We start from the raw sequence: 24,415 nt of genomic DNA on the forward strand, positions 1-24,415 counted from the left end.
TCCTGGCTGAAGAGGGGTGAAACCCCGAAACCGGTCCTAGGATGCTTGTTTCCAGTCCAGGCAGGACCTGGCTTGGCAGTTCGGGCCGGACTGTTCCCATGAGGCACAGGGTCAAGACTTATTTGCATATGGCTGGGTTCAAACTGGAATGGCATGGTAAGCAAAAACAACCGATGGATTTAGGCCCAGATCTCTGTACTGGGGTGAATGTATGACATTGTTCTGCATTCTGTCCATCAACTGTTGTTTTTGCATCTTTCTTTAAAGTCATTGCAAATCTTCATTGTAAAGAATATAATGATTTTAGGTATGCGATTGCATGCGAGAAGCCTTATATTGTTTTGACTGAGTGTAATGTGGCAATGCACAAACCCCATGTGTAACAGTTTGCGCCGTTCGAGTATTACATATAGCACACTTTTAAACACTGTGTAAACTGCTTGTACGCAGTAGAAATTGTTATGTAAAGCACTCAGATACTCTTTTCAGTCTCTTTTGCACTATATAAAATTGCAAATATATAAATAAGGACTGTAATAGTAGAAGAGGGTGGGGTGACCCTTGTTAGTGCCTGTTCATGTTTACATTAACACTATTGAGATCTGTCAACCTGTTTCAAACAAAAACAACAAGCTGGAAAAGGGAAAGCAAACCTTTATTTTATATTATTCCAAAACACTCCTTCTAATCAAAACATCAAACATGAATCAACATGAAAGGCAGAAGAATAAAGAAAAAAATATCTGCATTATTTTACATTTACGCACTGCATTAGAGAGACATGGTATGACCTCAGTCCACCCCATAGAAAAACGACGTTGCTAGACACATTGGAGGTGCTAAACACAATGGAAACAAGATAATGTACTTGAGAACTTGAATATCAATGGAGTCAATACAAGAAGTTAATATAGTAAAAAATGAGACGATAAAGAGAAGCAAGAGAGTGAAACCCAAGGAAACTCTGGACTTATGATAATATGATAGATGGCCTTAAAAGTAATCCTGCAGGAAACAACTGAACTCTTACGGATTGCCTACCTACGTCTGCTCCTTATTTATATAGGGGGAGGCAAATGCCAAGCTGGAGAACTCTGCTGTCATCCTGAACACAAGATAGTCAAGATGAATTTACAAAGGACGCCTGCTTTCATAATTGTATCAATTACTTGTAATTGTGTAGTTTAACACAGACTAGTTGTGCAATAACAGAAAAAGTTCTGCAGGTATAAATGCATGCAGGAAAGATCGCTACTGAAGACTCAAAGTTGCGGAGCTGGAGTAGCGCACACAACCATGCCGGACACCTACATCCTAACAATTTCAACTCTCCTTCAAAACAATCCACCTTGGTGCAGGACGATCCTGGACGAGTCAATCTCTTTATGAACTTCAGAGAAAGTGACCGAGTCTAGAGCATTCTAAACAGATCACTAAATTAGTTTGAGTTTCGTGTATGATGCAACCCACAAAACAGGAGCGGTTACTTCTCAAAAATGCTCAAATATTATAGATGCATTGTATCGGAGGCATCGCTTGTCAATGAGTTAGTTGTAGTTGAGATGTTCGCAGAGCAATAAAGATTAACCATGGCAGGTATCAGAGAACCAATGTTCAATTCTGTCCAGGATACCGCACCTATAGACCACGCTTATCAAATCTATCAAGCAAAGGACTGCTCCAGAACCACCCTTCTGCAGCTTCAAAGCAAAGGTCTTTCGCCCTGGTTTCATCAAGGTACTGAAATCATGATCTGCCGTTCCCTGCTTGCTTTATGCCTGATCAACATCAGCTCTAAGGCCCTGTATATTATAAGAGCACAAAACATCAACATACAAACTATATTTCAGCAAGGTCAGATAGAAAATATATAATTTAATCATGGTGTTTACATTAAATTATTGGCCAAGTACCAATAGAATAAAATACCTGGCTTTTACAGCCCAATTTTATTAATATCGTTAGAGACAACTATCAGTTTGATGGATTTATGTGGGGAAAAAAATCATTAATCTAAATACATTCATAGAGTCGCTTTGGGTAAGCCTTCTTCATCTACTGGTCCACTGCTATTCCAATTTTTCTTCGACCAACTACAGCATGTGGCAAGGAGTCAGCCCACTACAGCCATTGGCTCTACTGCATTATACGCAATAGAATTTTCCTGGCCTCATGTGCACATCTGCCTAAATAAAGTGCACTTCAGCCCCCAGGGACAACGGGCTAATAACACTTTATCCTGCCAATGCTTTTTCTTTTTTCATTCTCAATCATTTTTTTACCATTTTAGCCATCATAGGATCATTTATACTAGGGATTCATGTTACAATAATTCAAAGCCAATAGTGTCTTTCCTTAGCACCAATAACATTCATATTTTAGTGTGCTGTAAAATGTGCCTGCAGCCAGCACCTGTACCACTGGTAAAAGTATATGTGATGGTTACATTTTAAATTTAAATCTTGTTTTGAAAGAATATGATCCCCACATTTAGGCGTCAGGTTTTCTTTGGTTTCCTTCCCCACCCCCCTCCTTTTTTGTGTGGTATATGCTTGCCATAATTGCAAAAACAAATAACTAGCCAAACAGCTTGTTAAGGAGAGACTGCTTGGCTTTTCCAGGTCTTATTCTTTCTAGGTAGCAAAGAACGGGGGATTAAATTCCTAAGAAAGGCTCTCCAACTGATAATGATCCACCTTTAGTCTCAGGCCAGCGTATGATGCATACATTTTCCTTGAAAACAACTAGGTCCTTTACCATGGAATCCATACAGTCCATATAGGGACTTGAAGTAAATCTTATAGGCAACACGTAGCTAATTTGGAGTGTTCAGCGTTGGAGGCGGCAGTTGTATGGGGCCATTACAGTGCCAATCTGGCAGTTGCATTCTGAATCTGCTGTAGCCAATTTAGGAGCCCTGCAGAGGTGAACAAAACAATACGGAGTTCAAGTAGCCAAAGCGGTTTTAAATGGTGGCCTGAACCACCAGGTTCTGAAGTCCCAACACTCATCCACTGGAGTATCCCCATTATCAGGAGTGACCATCCAGATCATTCATCCCAGGGAATACTGAACCCTCAGCCATTCGGTAAACATGTCATCTATTAATCACATAGCAAAGATTCTCAAATGTCTTGGAAGGTACTACTCGCATGTCCCACCTCCTCCATACTGGTTGAAGTCCTCACTTTTCACTGCTGGGTCCCTTGTGCTCCTTGTCTAAATCTACGTGCAGAGTATCCTGGCTTTTGCGCATTTAGGAGCAGGTTACTTACTAATACATAATGACGCTCCTGCCTTCTGATGCATTTCACCGCTCACCTCCTCATACCGGGCAACTACTCGGCAAGTGGTTTACTAACCAGGGTAAAGAGGAATGGAGAGAGTAGGCAGCCTTGTTGGGTGCATCTCTCTGTCGGAAAGAGGGGGAGTTAAGTGTGTTAACTCTAACTTGGGCCTATCTGACAGAGTACAGGATTTGAGTGTAGTAAATGAGCATTAAGCCAGTGCTCGTTTTTGGAGGACTTGGAACCTGAAAGGTCAGATTACTCCATGACATGCCTTTTTGAAGTTCACTAGTGTAAAGGCAAAATGTCCAATCACTTTGTCAGCACTGGAGTAATGGGGTGCCTTCATAAGCATTGGTGTGTGCTCACCCCAGCATAAAGCTGTTCTGATCACAATGGACCAGTGTCTTAACCACTCTGGCTCGCCTTCTCACCAATAATTCTGCTGCCATTTTAGTTTCAATACTAATCAAAGAAATTAGGTGGTAGGAGGGGCATTCAGTTGCTGGCTTGTTGGGTTTTGGGATCACCACAATTGTAGCCCCGCAGCCCTCCATAGATCAGTGTAAAGAACCTGCCTGGGGAGCTTCCTTGTGAAGTTCCAACAGGGCAGTGGTGGGTCATTAAATAAAGGGGGACCCTCGCCTGGGTCTATTTCCTTAAACATTCCCTGTCCAAATTATGACAATGGACATGGAATAACAGACCTTCAGTTCTATTATTGGGCTTTCTATCTCATTACTATTAATGAGTGGATGTTTGGAGACAGGGATGTCCCAGCCTATGGATTGGAAATCGACCTTCTCAAAAACTAACCTAAAGCACCATTGTCTGGTACTTCCATTAAGCATATGATGCCAGTGTAGACCACTTATATGTATTTTGCAGGCCCCGAAAACCATTAAATTGTATAAGATCCTGACTGGTGGGACACCACTGGTGCATGGCCAGGGCACTGGCAGAAAGGGGGTCAGATCTTAAGACCGCATAGGATCTCAAAGCTAGGCCTCCAGTCTTATGAGGTCTTCTGAAAGGTTGTCAGACAAATATACCCTATACAAGTCCCAGTTGTATTGAAGACTACAACTTGCAATGCCTTTAACACATACAAAGATGAACTTTAATCGTGAAATTCAACCGTCTGAAACCTAAGCAAAACAGGGGACAACTAGGTTGTGTGGGTTTTTTAAGAGCATACAGATCCCTGGTTGTTAATACAGCTGACCATTGAAGGACCAAAGCAGGCAATCGTAGGAATAATGGGAGAGTGGGAGGGATTCATGGGGGGGGGGGGGGGGATGTCTGGTGTCCTCTTAGCAATGAGAACAATAATCACCAAGAGAGACATTGCACAACACTAGAATCAAGACACAGCCCTGCCACGCAAGAAGTGGCTCCGGGACATGGGACACTGTACAAAAGCGGAAGCAATATTGTATAAAGCAAGAGGTTGTAATAAGAAATAGTAGAAGATGGAGACCATAGTGGTGCCAGCTGCATGACAAACTGTCCTACACAGGAATGTGTGGCGTAATCTCATACCGGATTTGTAGACCCTTTGATGTACATAAAGTGGGAAGTAAATTGTATGATCATGCTGCAGCAAGTGAGCGGTAATTGTGCATCAATGAAACTAATAAAAAAGAGCTATATAGAAATGGAATAGCCACATTCAAACCACGGTAGGGATGTTAATGAGTAAAAGATAGACAAACATTTTCCGTTTTTTCTAGATAAGATACATTTTCACAAAATACAGAACTCCAAGAGAAAAAATTAATAAACACATTGTCAAAAACATTATCTGAAACGGATTTTAAAAATATCCACCTAGTGGTGCCAGACACTATCCAGATAGCAAACTAAACATTAGCAATGCATTTCATTCTGGCACTCCCATTGTTACAAGCAGGAGATGCAAACCCCCACCACCTCCCCGTGTAGTCAGCCATTCTAATAGGTAGCACTGCAATACCTTTACACTTTGGCTTAGCTGGAGCTTCAGCCCCAATGTGGGAAAATGCGCTGGCTGCAATACTAGTAAGAAGTAGTAGCTGGATGTATTGCCTTTCTTTTCCAAAGTGTGCGTCCATCGTTCTGCATGTACAGTAAAGCAAACATTATGCATAGTGGTAGCATAGACATCCTTACAGGCTCAAGCCAGAATCAATGTGGGATCTGCAGACAGTCTAATGCTGCAAAAACAACAGTTGATGGACAGAATGCAGAACAATGTCAAACATTCACCCCAGTACAGAGATCTGCGCCTAAAGCCATCGTTTTTTTGCTCACCATGCCATTCCAGTTTGAACCCAGCCATATGCAAATCAGTCTTGACCCTGTGCCTCATGGGAACAGTCCAGCCCGAATTACCAAGCCAGGTCCTCCCCGGACTGGAAACAAGCATCCTAGGACCGGTTTCGGGGATTCACCCCTCTTCAGCCAGGATAGCTCGATTCCAGTGGCATGGAGAGCACGGGGCCCACTTGGGGTGACAAATGCAAAAACAACAGTTGATGGACAGAATGCAGAACAATGTCATACATTCACCCAAGTACAGAGATCTGGGCCTAAATCTGGCAGTTCGGGCTGGACTGTTCCCATGAGGCACAGGGTCAAGAATGATTTGCATATGACTTATGACTGGGTTCAAACTGGAATGGCATGGTGAGCAAAACAAGATCTGAGAACTGTGACAGTAGGAAGGCTTAGGAAATCGATTTGTCAGCGTTCCTTTTATGTTTGCATTCATCACACTAAGAAGTAAAAACACCTAAGAAGTGTTAAAGGGGTAGGCCTAGGTAATCATTGTGTTAGTGCTGGTCCAGGTTCAGATTAATCATACTAGACTGTGGCAAGGGCAGGGAATCACTGTGTTGTGGGGCTTGATCAGATCACAAGTTTGGCCAATCCAAGCTGCCCAATGGACCCCGCACTACAGGTTGCAAGCTTCAAGGCTTGGAGGGGGGGGGGGAAGGGTTTGCTGTCTTTTGTGTTTCTTGGCTCCTCCTAGAGTAAGGGGTGATCCGCAGGCAGGATGAATGCCAACAACTTGTAGCCTTGCACCATTCCCATTGCGACATCGATGGAAGCAGCCATGAGGCGCCAGAGCTTCCTGAAAACAACTGGATTGCTAACCTTGTAATGACTATGGCTGGCAACCATGCAGGAAGAAAGAACGGCTGCCTGCTCATCTTTCTTTGAGTGGGACGGGTATGACCAGAAGTGGTCCCTGTGCTCTCCATGCCACTGGAATCAAGCTATCCTGGCTGAAGAGGGGTGAAACCCCGAAACCGGTCCTAGGATGCTTGTTTCCAGTCCAGGCAGGACCTGGCTTGGCAGTTCGGGCCGGACTGTTCCCATGAGGCACAGGGTCATATATATATATATAAATAAAAATGGTCAAGCTTAAATATAGGATTCACTAATGAAAAGATTTTACTATTAAGGCCAACAATGTAAGGAAATTCAGTGAGATGTGGCCTCGACATGCATTACTGACACCGTTACAGTACAAAAGCACGTAGACTTGCTTGCAAAACTTAGCAATTTGAGGCTACTTCAAAAGTTCACAGAATTCTACCTTATTACATGCAAAAAGCCATAAAAGCAAGATTGGTAGTTTTTGGCTTTCAAAATAAAATGTACACTTAAAAAAATTGCAGCTTGGAAAAAAAGTATTACTAATCTGTTGCACAACCTTAGATACAATCTCTGTTTTAGTAAAATATTCTGATGCATGCCAATATTAAAAAAAAAAAAAAAAAAAAAAGGGAGAATCAATATAAAACAATAATGGGTAGCATGAAAATAAGTTAGGGGGCCCAATTCTTAAAGAAAGGTGCATGGTGCAGATGGACGACTTTCAGGAATTCACAAAACTTTACCTTAGAAGTACCATTTCCATGCATACTAAACTAAATTTTATGAGTTCCCCTTTCACATGAAAAAATAAACATGCTCACATGTTCGAATCCCAGCAGGTCCACTCAACCTGCCAAGGTCGATAATACGGGAACCATTGATGCTGGCAACAAACATCGTTACTTCAGCACCACGCAACATTAGGGTGAGCATGCGCTCTACAAATACATGTTATATTTGCTCTTGGAAAAATTGGCACGACGACCACACAACACCTTTCCCCCGCCCCTACCATGAAAAACTTTCTACTTCTGCCCTTGTCAGGGGTAAACTTCCAAACTTTTTTAGTGTGGGAAGAGACTGGAAAGGACATGCAAGTTAGTGGGTGTGCATATACTCCCATGCATTACCACCTATTTCAGCCTCGTTACATAGATTTGCAGAAATGTGGGAAAATCGGAGCCTAGCTAGAATTCAAACATCGACATAATAGGAGCATAATTAGAAAAGCTAACAGAAAACTGATATAAAGCGAATGCTGCCTTAATTTGTCACCTCAGTGCATAGCCCTGAGACAGACAAGTGGATTACTTTTTGTTTTATTTTTTAAAGGACAAGGCATTTCTAAAGCATTGCGCCCCTTTGGCAAGTAGATATTTTATAAAACTCCACACCCTGTAAACAGCACTCCCAGTAGATGAGGTCAAAATGTACCAGGCTGACAAGGTTACCGAGGAACACTAATCCATTGACATTTACTACTGACGGGTCTAGAACTTTTCTGACAAAATTATTATTAATAGTTAAATAATTAGGAAGGACCCTGTGGTCTCAAAGCAAGATTCATCCATGTAATAAGAGCCTTGAACTTTGTTCTACTATTGCAATTAAAAAACAAAAAGATACAGGCAATGTGTACATTGATCCTAGCGTCCTGGTGTGTTTGTAGTATTATTATGTATTGTTAAGATAGTACAAATGTGGAAAAATAACAGAGCAAAAGGTGGGGTGGTGTGTGCACAGAGGAATACAATCTGACAAGGATGCCTGAAGCAATACAATTAAATGTAACAAATGTGACCGTCCTCAAATACAAGTCATTTAGTTTGAATGGAAAAAAACATTTAGACGGACGCAAAAATAAAGTCCATGTACTGTTACTTCTTGAAAAGTAGATCAATAGCCGAACGGAAGATCCTTTTTCAGTAACACTTGATGAGATGGACACACCAAAAGCCCAACTGGCTCAATCAGACGTCCAGGTTCTATTTGCATGCAAAAACGTGCGGTGAGATGATACAGGACAACTAGCAGATGGTCCTACGTGAAATGAGCCTAAAGCAAAGTTAGGGATGGTAATAGCAGCACAATGTTTTTTATACTGGTACATATGATCTGTTCATGAATGCGTCCATCACACAGAATTCTGTACATGGAAGGGATTCAAATATTTAGTTCTTTACACAATCAATCCATGTGTTTTAATCAACCAGGAGATGCCCAAAACCAGTGTATTTTGACAGTGTTAAAGTGAAAGATTCGACTGACCTTCTGAACAAGGAGGGAGGTATCACTGCTGGTGGCAGGACCTCAAGAGCCGTCACAGTCCTGCAGGAGCATCAGAAGCCATCACAGACGGGGACAAGATTTTAAAAGTATAAACCGGAAGAGCAGAGCCTCTAACTAAGGAACATCATGAATTTGTGTTGACTGGATCTTCGCAGCTGGATGCACAGAAAGTAAACCTAAGAAAGATAAGAAATTGTCATTGGCGAGGGCAGGGGTGCATGGGTGCATGAAGCATGACCTCCACCGAATGAATGTTAAAACAAGGTATGAGGCTCAATAAAGTTTGTGTAGTCCTACTGAGCTTGACATGCACACTCACACGCTACCTCCGTCACCTCACCACCACCACTGCACTTGTTCATCCCGTGGTATGACGGCCTCCAGCACCCCGCCCCAATCTCAGGGTTCAGTGCAGAACACATAGTGCTCCCCTTCTACGCACACTGCCTCTGCTCTTCTTCCTACAAACCCACGCTCTTTGCCAATGTTTTAGAGGGCCTACACCCATTGGTACATATCTGCCCTACAACTTCAATTGAATGATAACCTAGAAACGAAATAAGCTGTTTAAACGGCTTTGTGGATAGAACTGACAGCATCAGTGATGAAATCTGCCGTTAAATGCCTTGCATCATCAAATAATACCAGAAGTATGATGTAAAACTCTAGGCCAGTGGTTCTTAACCGTTTGACTTCGGTGGACTATCACTGAATCATTACCGGAATCTGGGGTCCAGCCCCCCCTCCCACCACCCACCCAGTCATTACCGGAAGGTGGTGAATCCAGCCTAAGTATTTTCGATTAACCCCTTCCATGCTGCGCAAATTCCGCCGCTGTGCTGACGGTTTCTTGCGCGGGCGTGGTCATGACGGAACGGTTCCGTCATGAGCACAGCTCAACCGTGGCTCATGACGGAACCGTTCCATCATGAGCACCGAAGGGGTTAAACTGCTAAACAATACACACAATAATACAGAAACAAGCATTCATCAATCGAATTCACAAATGATGAAATATGTTATTTAGTTCAAAAATAAATATTAAAAAATAATAATCAAAATGTTAATAGGAAGGTTGGAGCTTTTCGAAATTTAAAATTGAGGCCACTCCTCATCCATACTATATCTTGTTTGATGCACTTGCACTGCTCCTACAAATCAATCTAGATATATTAACTTAATTATTACCCTTTAATTATAGGTATAGTGTGCAGAGAGTTCAGTGGTTCCCCAACTGGTTTACAGAGGCTAACGTAGATAATACGAACGCTCTCTTTTGTGGTAGTGTGGGTGAGCAGTTAGGCTTGTCAGAGGGCAGTGCTAAGCATTTGTTGCACTAACAGAGGCAATAAATTAGAGACACACTTAAAGAATAAATCAGAGACCAAATTACAAAAATAACGCTTCTTTTTATATATGTTTCAAAACCAAGGTAAGCACTGTTTTCAACAGCAACCCATACAGGTAAGTAAAGCTTTTAAAGTAGTGTGCCTTTACGCACAATGCAATCCTATGGAAGGAAAACTCAGAGATGCATAAAAGGTAGGTACATTTGGTTTCAGGGGTTCACCTTCAGGGTTTGGAGTTGTAGTGAGCCAAGGTCCAAAGTACTACCAGTAGCTTTTAGGAAGCAGCCCAGGTTTCACTGGGAGCTGGGGTGAGGTTGTAGCTGGGCACACTAAGGTGAAGGAGAGCCACCTGGAAAAAAGGCTGCACCAAAAGACTTGCGTACAAGTCAGAGAGCTCCCAAACGGGGGGATTAGTTTGCAAGTGGTCTTAGTGCAAGGGGGCACAGCCAGTTCTTCAGGACCCGGGCCAGCCGGCTCAGGTGCAGAGTGGTTAGGGTGGGTGGGCTGGTACGCAAAGATGCTCATTGCAGTTTGAAGCAAACAGATGGCAGGGGCAAAATCAGGACAGCTGGGCAACTTGTGGAAATATGGATTTTTCTGGTCAGTTATGTCCCCTATCTTGGACCCCAACGGTTCTATGTGCATGTTACAAGTACATGTATGTTCCCTCCAGTTCCAGTTATGAAGACGCAAATACATGTGCGTCCACCGTTAACATGTCCTCTTTCAGATCCGCCATGAATGGGCCGGATATTCCATTCCCAAGTACGAAAGGCCACCGCCTTTATATGGTTCACTTATGCCATTTTACAGTTCAGACGAGTAGGCCCTGATTCTGTCATCAAGCTTTTCTTGCTTTCTATCTCTGAAGCTCCAGTCCGAGCCTGCATCTGTGACCATGAACTTTGTCTCATCCTCTGTGCGGCTCACGATGCCTGACATCAGCTTGCTGCCTGCCAAGAACTGTATTTCACCTTCGAAATTATCTGCTCCGCTCCCTGCCCAATGCATTCCTGTCTAGTAGTTTAAGTAAACATTCTGCCAGCTACCGAGCAAAGGCCCGGCTTCTCTGTCTTTATGCAAGTAATTCATAGCCCTGTTACTATGGAAGATTCCTGCCCTCGCATCTAGTGTAGACACTTAGACGCTTGTACACGCACTAACAGTCAGTATAGTCAGTATAGAATAAGATTCTACTCCAAGAAGGCCTCTCTTTTGGATAACATAGTTCTTTAAACATAGGATGTTAGATATGATTTGGGATTAGGTTGACTTGATCCTCTAGACATCTGTCGCCACATGTAGAGCTAAATGTCAAGTCCCCTTCACCCCCTAGCTGCACGTCAATCACACGTCATGCTGCTGTGCGCGCATCTCTGCCAAGTATTTTTGCTGACATTGCGAAATTCTTTCATGGAACCACCCCATTATGACATCATGCCTGATGACGTTCCTTTGTTACGCCCAATCACGCCCATTTTTCATTACGCATGTACAATGTTATCTTCCTTATCAATTGTTACGCCTCTCGCATTTGCTTCACTGTAATGCCTATCGTATAAAAGTGATTAATTATCAATAATGTATGTACTTCACTTCCTGAACCTCCGTGGTGATGGAACCTGGAGGCCACGATTCCGAATCGTCCATTGAAATAAAGCCCATTCCGAACCTCTAATACCACGGATTCTGCCTCTTATTTATTGAGCTGTTTTTATTATGTTCTGTATCAAATTAAGTCCCGGTAATTAAATTATTTACCACATAAATGGCGCCCGAATAGGGACACTTTCTCATCTCACGCGCCGGCGGTGCGTTGCAGGCCCGGTCTCCTGCCACAACTGGACGGACAACAACGCGTACCAGCAGGATTTCCTGTATCTCCCTCCGGTCAAGCGGGGGCGAATGAGGCTGCGATCAACACCCAGACGAGGCGGTGAGAAGTGCGAAGTATCCCGACCAGAGCCTAGCTGAGAGAGCAAGATCCGAGGTATACAGAGGCCCACCAGGTTTCCGATGTCCTGAAGTGTCCGAAGTTTGCAAGTCGAGTCCAGTCCGGTCCAGTTCAGTTCAGTTCCGTTCCGAGGCCTTCCGTTCCGAGCTACCCGGTGAGTACCATTACTGGGGAGGCGTTCTGGCGTGCACATAAGTTGTGCCGGTCCAGACGGGTTTGGGTACACAAATCCGGTCTGCACTGTTTTAGCAGTGTATCTGTACTGTTTAGCAGTATATCTAGTATATCAAGTATATAAGTTCAGAATAATTTCCGTTAATGTCGAGAATTATGTTTTATGATTAAGTTTTCTTAGATCATCATCACTGCTCATTTACATGTTAAATGTTAAATGTATTAATACGTCCTGCATATTGTGGTGTGAATGACTGTTCATTATTGTGTTTTATTGTATTAAGTTTGTTCAAGACCAAGTATCAGACCAGTTCTCAATATGCCGCTCTTTTCGAAACTAAGACAGATCACAACTAGAAAAGGGGTACTCGAAGAAGCTGTTCCCATTCCTCCTAGGGACACTCCAGGGTACTTCATGTATCATAAACACGGCCTAGACGCTATATTATTTCTTGATCTATGGGTAGACTACACTAAGGAATTACCAGAAAGTCAGAGGTGGCCCGCAGCTGGGACCTGGGATGCAGATTGCATCGTTAAAGTAGAGGAAGAGTTATGGAAAAGGAAAGCCAGACAGTCACAGAAAGACGCCATTGAATTATGGCGTAAAGAATCGTATAGACGCACATAAAAAGCACGTAGACAGGAAGAGAAGAGTAAAGAGAATTCAAATAAAGTTCGAGAAAATCTATTAATTGAAGAAGGTACACGAGTAAAATCAGAACAAGTAGACAGACAAAGAAATGCCCTTATGAAGGGTATGTATCCCCTTCTGGCCGAGGGATTACCTAAGGCTACTCCGGGGATACCAAAAGACTGGCCACCCCCGTTATTTCCAATAAAGGTACATCCTAAGGGGCATCCTAGAACCGCAGAAGATGTTTTTCTTTCCTCATATTTAGATGACGCAGCTCCCGAGTATGCTAGCCCCGCCCCGCATAGACCGTCGACCGGGGAGGTTCAACGCCAAGATCCTGTATCTGTATCTCTACAACAACAAAACCTGACACAAAATCCGGCAAGCACGTCCGTTTCCACATCTGTTCCTACAGCTACTTCTATAGCTGTGTCCACACCTATAGTTGCTGTATCGCGTTCAACGAATCCTTTCACGCCTGATACACCAGACGGGGCTACTGGAGGTGCTACCAATATTTTTTCTACGCCACCCAGAGTAAATAAACTTACCTTTCAAGAGTCAGCACATCCACGTACCCCCAAACTCATAAATTCCCGCACGCTTAAGGAACTTCTTATAGATTGTAGATATGACCCTGTGCCCGGCAAAGAGGACGAAATGATCATGGCATCATTACGTATCAGACGAGCTGCGGTGTATTTAGGAAAGCTACCAGGAATGACTATGCATTTAGACAATATATATCATTATGTCCAAACAGGGCGAGATTCTGAAAGTATTAACAGAGCTATGGAATACCAGAAAGTGGAGATACAGGGGGAACTGTTACGTTTCCTCATAAATTGTGTGATCAGAAATCAAGACCGACCGGGGGTAGACCCGGAAACAATGGAAACTCTTACCAGATGGAGCCAGAATATATCAGAAGGGAGACATGATAGGCAAAAATGTATAATAGCCATGTGCAGAAAGATCCGTAAAGAAATAGAACGCCTACACGAAGAGAGATTAGCGGTAGACCAGTTTGAACAAAACGAGGAGGAGGAAGGATCAGGACCGTCCACAGGACAGTCAGAAACTATAGCCTATGTAGGTAGAGGAAGATCTTGTAATAGTACTAGACGTTTTACTGACCCGATACGTCCGATATGTCCAGATAATAACAGGAATTTCCAAACACCTATAATAAATATGAGATCCCCCGAGCATTCGTTCCAAACCGCTGACAAATTACTGCGAGAACGAAGGGGTTATCATTTACTCGATTCTATGGATGAACAAGAATTAGCCAGGTCAGCCGTTCATTGGGTTGACAGTCCCGAAAAATATGGTGATGATACAGTAGCACACACATTTTTGAACCTCACCCCAGATGAACAGCGTTTAGCTGGGATTTATATGATTCAACAACTTCTTATACTATATAAAAGCCAACATTCAGATCCTGGTCCCTTACCTGATATATTGACTGAATTACTCACGAATAGATGGAAAGGTTCAGGTACTAAGTTAATTAAGGAAATACTAGAATCCAGAAAGCAGTACATTCTTTTTGTATGTCCAGAACATGATTCACTGCCCATCAAGGAAAGACCGATGTATTACATGGACAGACAGAATCCCTTACGAGAAGTACACCCAATAAAGGGCGAGGACAATCAGTTTAAACGTGTATTTGTATATACGCCCATATCAAAAATAGAATTGTTAGAAATGAAGAAAGTGGTACCCAGTCATGACAAAGACCCAGCGGGTTTCCACCGAGAAATTAAAGACATGTTACTCATGGGAGAGTATACCTATCCCGACATTATGACAATATTAAAGGTATTAATGCCTGCTGGCATTTATGAAAAACTCAAGGAAAAAGAGTGGGAGGTAGGAGACCAAAAGATAGATTGGACAGCATTAGAAAATGAAGAAAAGGCCCGAGGTCCAGGTTCGGGGCTTGGGGACAAAACTAAAGCACTACCAGGTTTACTAGTACAGGTACTGCCACGTTTATTAACCACGAAAAAGGAAGACTGGGGTGCAATTTCAGCCTGTAAACAAAAGCAAGATGAAGACACTAGTGATTTCTATGCCCGATTCGAAAAATGTTTTGGTATAAATAGTGGTATAAAAGCAAGTAGCGAGTCATACCCACATCTGTTTGTGACAAAATTAGTTGAAAATTCCTTGCCCCAAGTGAAGAATAGAGTATTAAAATTCGAAAGTACCTGGCAAGGTAATACCCCATCACAAATGTTACAAATGTTACAGTACCATTACAATAGAATTAGAGAAGAACAAGAACATGAACAAAGACGCATGAAAGACACGAAAATGAAAATGCTAGTCTCTCAGACAGTTCCAGCTGAAGGACATAAAAAGGGTACGACACAGTCCGGTGATTCAGCAGGACCTGTAAAAGGGACATGCAACTATTGTAAACAGCCAGGACATTACATACACGATTGCCCAGTCCTGAAGCGTAATATCGCCACAGGTATTACAAAAGAAAGACCACGGCCACCTAGACAGGATCAGAATGAACAAGGAGCACCGCAGCATGCACAGTCCATGCCAGCTCCACAACAGTCTATACAGTTTGTGCCAGCCGCACCAGCGTTGCCTGCTGCTGCCACACAAACCACGACACGACAGCTGTACCAGACCGCACAGTATGACTATCCTGATTATCAACGATATGCATGAACCAGCCTAGAGAGGGAAGTTGACTTACCCCTTATCGAGGTCCCTGTAGACCAAGAAGGACCTTATGTACATAGTGAATTATTAGGCCAAGATAGAAAATTTTTACTTGATACAGGGGCAAGTCGAACAACTATAAAACGTAGTGAAGTTCCAGGGGCACCCCTCTCAGGCTCACAGAATATTTCCCTTGGTTTTTCAGGAAAACCTATTGTTAATGAAGTATCACAGCCTCTTCCACTTACGATAGGACCCTTGACCAGAACTACAGCTTTATTGCTTACTAAATCATGTCCAGAAAACTTGTTAGGTATAAAAACACTGAAAGCTCTAGGAGCTATAATATGTTGTTCTCCGGAAGGAGTAAGATTGTTTTTGCGTGATTTCAAAGGTCACTATGTGTCTCGAGACATGGATTCCCGACTGCAGACTTTACCCACACAATTATGGGCACAAGGCCCTACAGATGTTGGTTGCATGAACATTACACCATATCGAGTCACACTAAAGGCAGGAGTGGTACTACCACGAATGCGACAATACAAGTTACCCCCAGATGCTGTAATGGCTTTACTGCAAATCATTGACGAGCTTATTGGCCAAGGAGTGGTTGTGGAGACCGACTCCAATGTATGTAATTCACCGATAATTCCGATTCTTAAACGAACTGATCCAAAGGCTCCCCCAGTATATCGATTGGTTATTGATCTGCGCGAATTAAATAAATGTATTGTACCACAATACCCCGTAGTTCCAGACATCTCTTCATTACTGACAGCTATTGATTCCGAAGCAACGTTCTTTACTGTAATTGATCTCAAGAATGCCTTTTTCAGCGTCCCAATAGATCCAGAAAGTCAATACTTGTTCGGATTTAGTTTAAATGGACGTAGCTTTAAATTCACACGCGCACCTCAAGGATTTACAGAAAGCCCCAGCATCTATAGCCAAGCACTGAAACGAGAACTTGACAGTATACACATGCCAGTCAACACTGCTCTGCTTCAATATGTCGATGATCTGCTGATCACCGCCCGAAGCGAACCTGAATGTGAAAAAGCATCACTGACGGTTTTACAATTTCTAGCCGAAAAGGGGCACAAGGTGTCCCCTTCTAAGCTGCAATTCTGTGTCCAGCGAGTTATTTACCTTGGTCACTCGCTGTCCAAGGAGGGAAGGCAGCTTACACCAGATCGTATCCAGCTAATTGCAAATATGCCAATACCCAAGACACAAAAGGAGGTGCGGGCTTTCATAGGCCTCACTTCATATTGTAGGCAGTGGATCCCTCAGTATGCATTTCTAGCAAAACCACTCATTCAATTGACAACACAGGAGGCAGCCACATCGACTGTCCTCCCGTGGACTCAGGAACACACACTAGCTTTTGAAAGCTTAAAGAAAGCTCTATGCCAAGCACCTGTTTTAGCAACACCATGTTACAGAAAACATTTTACACTCTTTGTTACAGAACGAGAAGGTACTGCCTTGTCAGTACTCACACAGGAACAAGCAGGATCACACAAACCGTGTGCTTATTTTTCTAGTACATTAGATCCCGTAGCTCAGGCTCTGCCTGCGTGCCTAAAATCAGTGGCAGCGACAGCTTTAGCAATCAGACAAAGCGATGCCATAGTGTTAGGACATCCATTGACAGTCCAAGTACCACATGCAGTAGAGGTTCTTGTGAATCGAACGCAAACACAACACTTGACCATAGCAAGACTTACAGGTTACGAATTAACATTGTTTCAGCCACATATAGAAATCAGACGTTGTAACACATTGAATCCTGCCACACTTTTACCTGTAAATGGAACAGACCCACTAGCTCATGATTGTATTGAAGTTATTACAATAACGACGAAACCCAGACAAGACTTGACAGATGTCCCATTGTCAGACCCAGACCTGACGTTGTATGTAGATGGTTCATGTATGAGAACAGGTACAGGAGAGTTAGTGGCCGCTTATGCAGTCACAACAGACACTGAAATTATTGAAACCAAGTGTATAAATACCTTGTCCGCTCAAGCAGCAGAGCTCGTCGCTCTGACACAGGCCTGTATTCAAGCCACAAATAAAAGAGTCAACATATACACTGATTCACGTTATGCATTCGGAGTTGTACATGACTTCGGCGTGCTGTGGCGAGAGAGAGGTTATTTAACTTCTCACGGTGCCCACATTCAGCACGGACCCCTCATTCATGCCTTATTAGATGCAATACATCTACCCATTGCAATATCGATTATGAAATGCAAAGCTCATACGAAAATTACTGATATCATTTCTCAAGGCAATGATCTAGCTGACAGAACAGCTAAACAGACTGCTCAAACTCAAACATCCGACATGACAAAGACAATAGTCCAGACACCAACACATTGCATGATGGTTAAGGATCCCGCTCTTGATGTAATTGACATACAGACACATGCTACTCCAGACGAAATAAGGAAATGGACTGAATTAGGAGGGATCCAAACGGATCAAGGATGGATGACGAAGGAAAAATCTGTGTGGTTCCTTCCTGATTCAATGGTCCAAGTCATTATTAACACTGTCCATAGTCCAGCGCATCTAGGAGAGAAAGCTATGCTAGACAGCATTCAACATATTTGGTTCAACAAGCATTTACGAGCAGCAGCGAAACAAAAAGTTCGTACCTGTATGATCTGTTGTCAGTTCAACCCAGGAAAAAGCATTCCCGTAGAACAGGGTGGATTTCAGCCTCCTGATTACCCTTTTGAAATTCTCTAGATGGATTATATCCAGATGGAACGATGTCGAGGATTCAAATATGTTCTCGTAGTTGTCTGTGCTCTTTCCCGTTGGACAGAGGCATACCCGGTTTCAGATTACACTGCCCCGACTACTGCCAAACAGTTAGTTCGAGAATTCTTCCCACGATACGGTTTACCACGTGCTGTCTACTCAGATAACGGCCAGCCGTTCTCATCCGAACTAATGAAACACGTTTCACTTTTGTTAGGCTATCAGTGGAAATTCCACTGTGTCCGACACCCCGAGGCAGCAGGTCTCGTGGAAAGACATAATCAGACCCTGAAAATTAGATTGTCCAAAATATGCAGGGAGAAAGGTGTCGACTGGGTAGTAGCATTACCAGTTGCACTCTTTTACATGAGAATGGTAGCACACTCTCGAACAGGGCTATCCCCGTATGAGGTGATCTTTGGCAGACCACCAAATATGTGGGGGACGCCTATACCACGTAAAATAACTGATATTGACTGTAATATGCTGACAGATTATTTGGCTTCCTTGATGTCTGCACTACAATCTTGTCGTTCACAGGTAGCTGCAGCTTTTCCTGACAACACTGAGGTGAAACCCCATGACGTAATTCCGGGGGGATCTCGTTTTAGTGAGGAACTTTGATCGAAAGACTCAGCTGGATCCTAGGTGGAGGTCGCCGCAATTGGTCTTGCTCACCACAAGGACAGCCGTGAAGATCGAAGGCAGGAAAGGCTGGGTACATTCAAGTCATATCAAGAAATTTTATGGACTACCATCGGATGTAAAAGCTACACCTCGCGTGTCTTCACCCATTGACTCAAAACTTCCTTTGGTTGAATCAAGTAGTCACGAACACTATAAACTAAAACTCAGATCTAATCAGTCGGGCAATTTGATTGTTTAAGTCCTCTCCAAGGTGAAGCGGTTGAATTTGTCTCCGACATGTATCCCTTAGATCTGAATAGAGGAAAAACCCGAAAAATGATGAAACTACATGCATACTGTAAATCACTGCGTAGTCATTGCACAGTGACGTTATTAATTTTGTTTTTCTTAAGTCTCTTAATAATTATTGCAAGTATATTGTTGCACATATATTATCCTATTTCTAGACATGTTTATAATGTTACTGCTGAACATTCTTTTAGTGAATTACCTCCGCATGAATTGTCATACAGATTTGCGCTGCGCAATAACACTTTTATTAGTATGTTACATCATTCCCATCAGGTTAACAATGCTACAAATTGTTGGATATGTGGCCGACTCCCTCCCTATCAGAACTATAAAGGAATTCTACCTCTTTTTCCATACCCGTTCACACACAACGGCTCCTGTGGAGCATGGTTTAGTTTAATTAACTCCTTAGATTCAAATTCTGCAGTTTATCAAGACAACTGGGTATGGGGAAATCTGAACTTAGTTTTACTTAAAGTCTGCCACCCCAACAAGGAGGGACTTCCCAAAAGAACAGGAACTGATCTAGAAAATGAAGTATATGGATTAGGTAATTTTACGCTTAATCTTATGATCCTAAATATCGAATCCGAAGCTACTCCAATTTTGCCCGCCATGTCAGTATTTCCAGTAAAAGGTGAATTATGTGTAAGAAAGAATGGTTCCATAAATATGGGCCATAGTAGATGCACCACTGTAATAGAATTCAGTGATCAAGGCAAGTCGACATTTAGAGCTTCCCGCCATTCCTATTTTATATGTGGTCAGATGGCATATGTACGTTTGCCTCTAAATTGGGATGGTACCTGCTACATTGGATTCCTTTTGCCACCTGTTTTTCTAGCTCCTCCTGATTATCACAGAAATACTCATTTAGTACACAATAGAGAAAGGAGAGATCTCCCAATAGTCGATTACACTGAAACAGCATGGGAAAAATACACAGATTTCAATAAAGGTCTCTTTCCCTATATAGGTACCGTTACTAATAGTAAGCTGATACGTAGATTAACTAGAACCCTTGAAGCAGTAGTGAACGAAACTATTTCCGCCTTAGGCAATTTAACAGAAGAGCAGTCTGCTATGCGGATTGTTGTGCTTCAAAATCGTCTTGTCCTTGACGTCATCCTGGCCGATAGGGGCGGAGCTTGTAGGGTCATCGGATCAAGCTGTTGCATTTTCATACCAGAAAATTCGCCATCTGTATATAAAGCTATAACCCGCCTTCATAAGATTGTGAGCCAGATACACCAGAATCCAGGCACCTGGACTTGGTCCGGTTGGTTTTGGAGCGTGTTATCAGCCTGGGGATGGAGAGTTCTATCCTTCCTAGGTACTGGCCTTCTCATACTATTCAGTTGCTGTCTATGCCTGCAATGTGGACCAGCGATTTGTGGTCTGTGTGCCACATCGTGTATTCCACATCAAGATTTTCGTTCAAGATCCCGGAAGAAGAAAGAAGAACAAATGATGCTATATGAACAGATCAATGGATTAATGAAGATTGATATCTCTTGACGGGCAAGTAGGGGACAAGGAGGGAATGTGGAAATATGGATTTTTCTGGTCAGTTATGTCCCCTATCTTGGACCCCAACGGTTCTATGTGCATGTTACAAGTACATGTATGTTCCCTCCAGTTCCAGTTATGAAGACGCAAATACATGTGCGTCCACCGTTAACATGTCCTCTTTCAGATCCGCCATGAATGGGCCGGATATTCCATTCCCAAGTACGAAAGGCCACCGCCTTTATATGGTTCACTTATGCCATTTTACAGTTCAGACGAGTAGGCCCTGATTCTGTCATCAAGCTTTTCTTGCTTTCTATCTCTGAAGCTCCAGTCCGAGCCTGCATCTGTGACCATGAACTTTGTCTCATCCTCTGTGCGGCTCACGATGCCTGACATCAGCTTGCTGCCTGCCAAGAACTGTATTTCACCTTCGAAATTATCTGCTCCGCTCCCTGCCCAATGCATTCCTGTCTAGTAGTTTAAGTAAACATTCTGCCAGCTACCGAGCAAAGGCCCGGCTTCTCTGTCTTTATGCAAGTAATTCATAGCCCTGTTACTATGGAAGATTCCTGCCCTCGCATCTAGTGTAGACACTTAGACGCTTGTACACGCACTAACAGTCAGTATAGTCAGTATAGAATAAGATTCTACTCCAAGAAGGCCTCTCTTTTGGATAACATAGTTCTTTAAACATAGGATGTTAGATATGATTTGGGATTAGGTTGACTTGACCCTCTAGACATCTGTCGCCACATGTAGAGCTAAATGTCAAGTCCCCTTCACCCCCTAGCTGCACGTCAATCACACGTCATGCTGCTGTGCGCGCATCTCTGCCAAGTATTTCTGCTGACATTGCGAAATTCTTTCATGGAACCACCCCATTATGACATCATGCCTGATGACGTTCCTTTGTTACGCCCAATCACGCCCATTTTTCATTACGCATGTACAATGTTATCTTCCTTATCAATTGTTACGCCTCTCGCATTTGCTTCACTGTAATGCCTATCGTATAAAAGTGATTAATTATCAATAATGTATGTACTTCACTTCCTGAACCTCCGTGGTGATGGAACCTGGAGGCCACGATTCCGAATCGTCCATTGAAATAAAGCCCATTCCGAACCTCTAATACCACGGATTCTGCCTCTTATTTATTGAGCTGTTTTTATTATGTTCTGTATCAAATTAAGTCCCGGTAATTAAATTATTTACCACAAACTCACAAAGTGGTTCTCAGTGATGCCGATGTCCCTCGATGGCTGCTCGGTAGTGGTGCAGTGGGAATAAAGACTGGACTCTCGCAGTTGGTGTAGGGCATCCAGTTCCGCGGGGGTTGGTACTGCATGGCTCCGGTCAGCGGCGTCACTATGGGGGTGCGGACCGCACCGGGTGACACCCTCAAGTGGGGTGACACCAACAGGGCCCGTCAGGGGCCGGCTTTAGGGCGGTGCAACGCGACCGGGTGCTGGCTTCCTGGGGGCGCCGTGTTTGAAAGTTTATTACGCTTTTGAAGCACCTGCTGCAGCGTTTCTTTCCGCCAGCAATTACCAGGCCTCACGTAAATGTCAAGATAACTGGTGTGATTAATTATCTTCCTGGAGAGAGATCAGTGTTTTGTAAAGTTGAGGTTTTAACTTAGGTGAAGTTAGTGCAGAGGGTTAATATGCCTGCTGCAAAGAACGTGTGCCAATTAGATTACAGAGTGCAGATCAGCAGGTTATTGCTTTCAAAAGAGACATCCTTTTGTTGCAATTTATAACTTAAAGTCCTAATATTCAACAGTGAGCTATTAACTTTCATCCTAGAACTGCATACACACCTCAAAATATACATTATTAGAACATTGATTAATGTTGCAAAAAGGGTTAATTTGGCTAGAAATAGATTCTTATTATTAAAGAAAACTCCCAACTATGCTGTTTCTTTTTCGACTCTGCGTTTGTGCTTCTCCACACCAAGCACTATACTGCCTACCAGTATGGATGACATGTGACTCCTACACTTTCAGTCCTTTGGTTTATGTATCATTTCCTATACACGGATTTACACACCTATAATTGACTGTCTCTGTGTAATGTGTGTGTGATGCAAAGTGCTTGGACACCCTACACTGGTATGAGTGGCGCTATATAACTAATTTAATGCATCTGAGAGAGTGTGGTTATGGTGACTTGGTCACTGTTAAAGGGTGCTAGTGAGAGAATCCGTGGTGGAGGTGGTCATTGGGGGGGCGCCAACAAACATTGTCGCACAGGGCGCCACCAGCGCTAAAGCCGGCCCTGGGGCCCGTGTGCGCAGAGCAACCTAACCTTTTAGGAAGAGGACGTGCCTGTGCGCAGTGCACACTGTCTCCCCTCCTTTCTTTTATTTGCTTCCCTGTGAAATGGATCCAAAAAAGAAAATCACTTTTGCTGGAAATCAATGTCGTATTTTTCTGACATTTAATTCCAAAATGCAGCATCAGGAATAAAAGTTTAAAAATATGAAAAAAAAAATAACTAAATAAAGTAAGACAGAGTAGTAGCAAACTGTCCAGATTGATTTTTATTCACACCCAAACACATTAGCGCCACTTTTACAGAGTTTGCCAGTGAAGCGCTATTTTTGTTGTCTTGGCTTTGTTTTCCCTAGGCTTGGAGCTAGTGCACTAATCCTGGAAGTACTGCAATGTGAGGATTGAAAAACAAAATTTGTACTGCTGCTCTGTATCTAGGGATGTTGTCTTTTTTTACCATACTGCTTACGTTTTGTGAGGATATAAGCAATGGTCATTTGGCAACAATTGGGTTGTAGTTGAAGGCAGTCTGAGTTTTTCTCAGTGGGGCAGTATGGTGTTCAGTGGGGGAGAGGATGTGGCACTATGGCCAGAGCTGCTGAATTTGGAACTGGGGAACCAGGTTCAGCCTTAATAACCAGTCCGCCAGACCACTCTCCTGAGAGAGCACTATCTCATGCTAGACCTTAGAAGGCTTCGCAAGACATTAGAAGCCCCGGTGTCGTAGCACCAGCAGGTGGACCCTAGCATGACAAGTGTAGGTTAACCTTCAAGGCTTGTCCACCACTATTCATACTGAAGTTCACCTCCAGTTTTGCGGCAGGCCTATGAAGCAGTACACCCTAGAACAGTGACCCTGTCACTGAGATCACAAGACCCTTGAGAAGGGCCAGCTCTAGGGCGGTGCAACCGGTGTGACCGCACCAGGTGCTCACTTTGGGTGGAGGCATCATTTTTGCAAGTATATTATGGTTTTAAAAGCGCTTGCTGCCTCCTTCCTGGCCTCCAGTAATTTTCGGTAACAATGAAAATGTCATGATGACTCTGGTGATTAATGTTCTTCCTAGCGAGAGATCGGAATTTTGTCTAATGGAAGATTTGACTCATGGAAAGGTAGCTCAGATGGTTAATGTACCTGCTGCAAAGAACATGTACCATGCAGATCACAAAGTGCACATAATGTAAATAGGCCAGTGGGCTACTGCTTTTGTCAGAGAGATCCTTTTGTTACTTGCAGTTTATAAGTTAAAATCCTAACATAGAACAGTGAGCTATTAACTGTCATCTACTCCGCAGCAACACAAGTCAAATTTTTTATTAACTTTTGATACGTTTGAGCAACAAACAATTTATTAGTTTAAATGGTGAGATCATGCT

At 43.1% G+C, this 24,415-nt stretch overlaps 1 protein-coding gene across 3 annotated transcripts in view; it reads right to left on the bottom strand.

Moving 5' to 3' along the window:
* The window catches only part of CLCN5 (Cl-/H+ antiporter 5), a 365,957-nt gene that overhangs the window by 336,209 nt on the left and 5,333 nt on the right, over positions 1 to 24,415 (bottom strand). For all 3 annotated transcript variants that reach the window (XM_085630720.1, XM_085630718.1, XM_085630719.1), the window contains exon 2: positions 8,700 to 8,896. The gene's annotated coding sequence lies outside the window, so the exon portion shown is untranslated. The remainder of the gene's footprint in view (positions 1 to 8,699; positions 8,897 to 24,415) is intronic.

The sequence above is a fragment of the Triturus cristatus genome, chromosome 10, assembly GCF_964204655.1.
Source record: "Triturus cristatus chromosome 10, aTriCri1.1, whole genome shotgun sequence".
In the NCBI taxonomy this organism is placed as follows: Eukaryota; Metazoa; Chordata; class Amphibia; order Caudata; family Salamandridae; genus Triturus; species Triturus cristatus.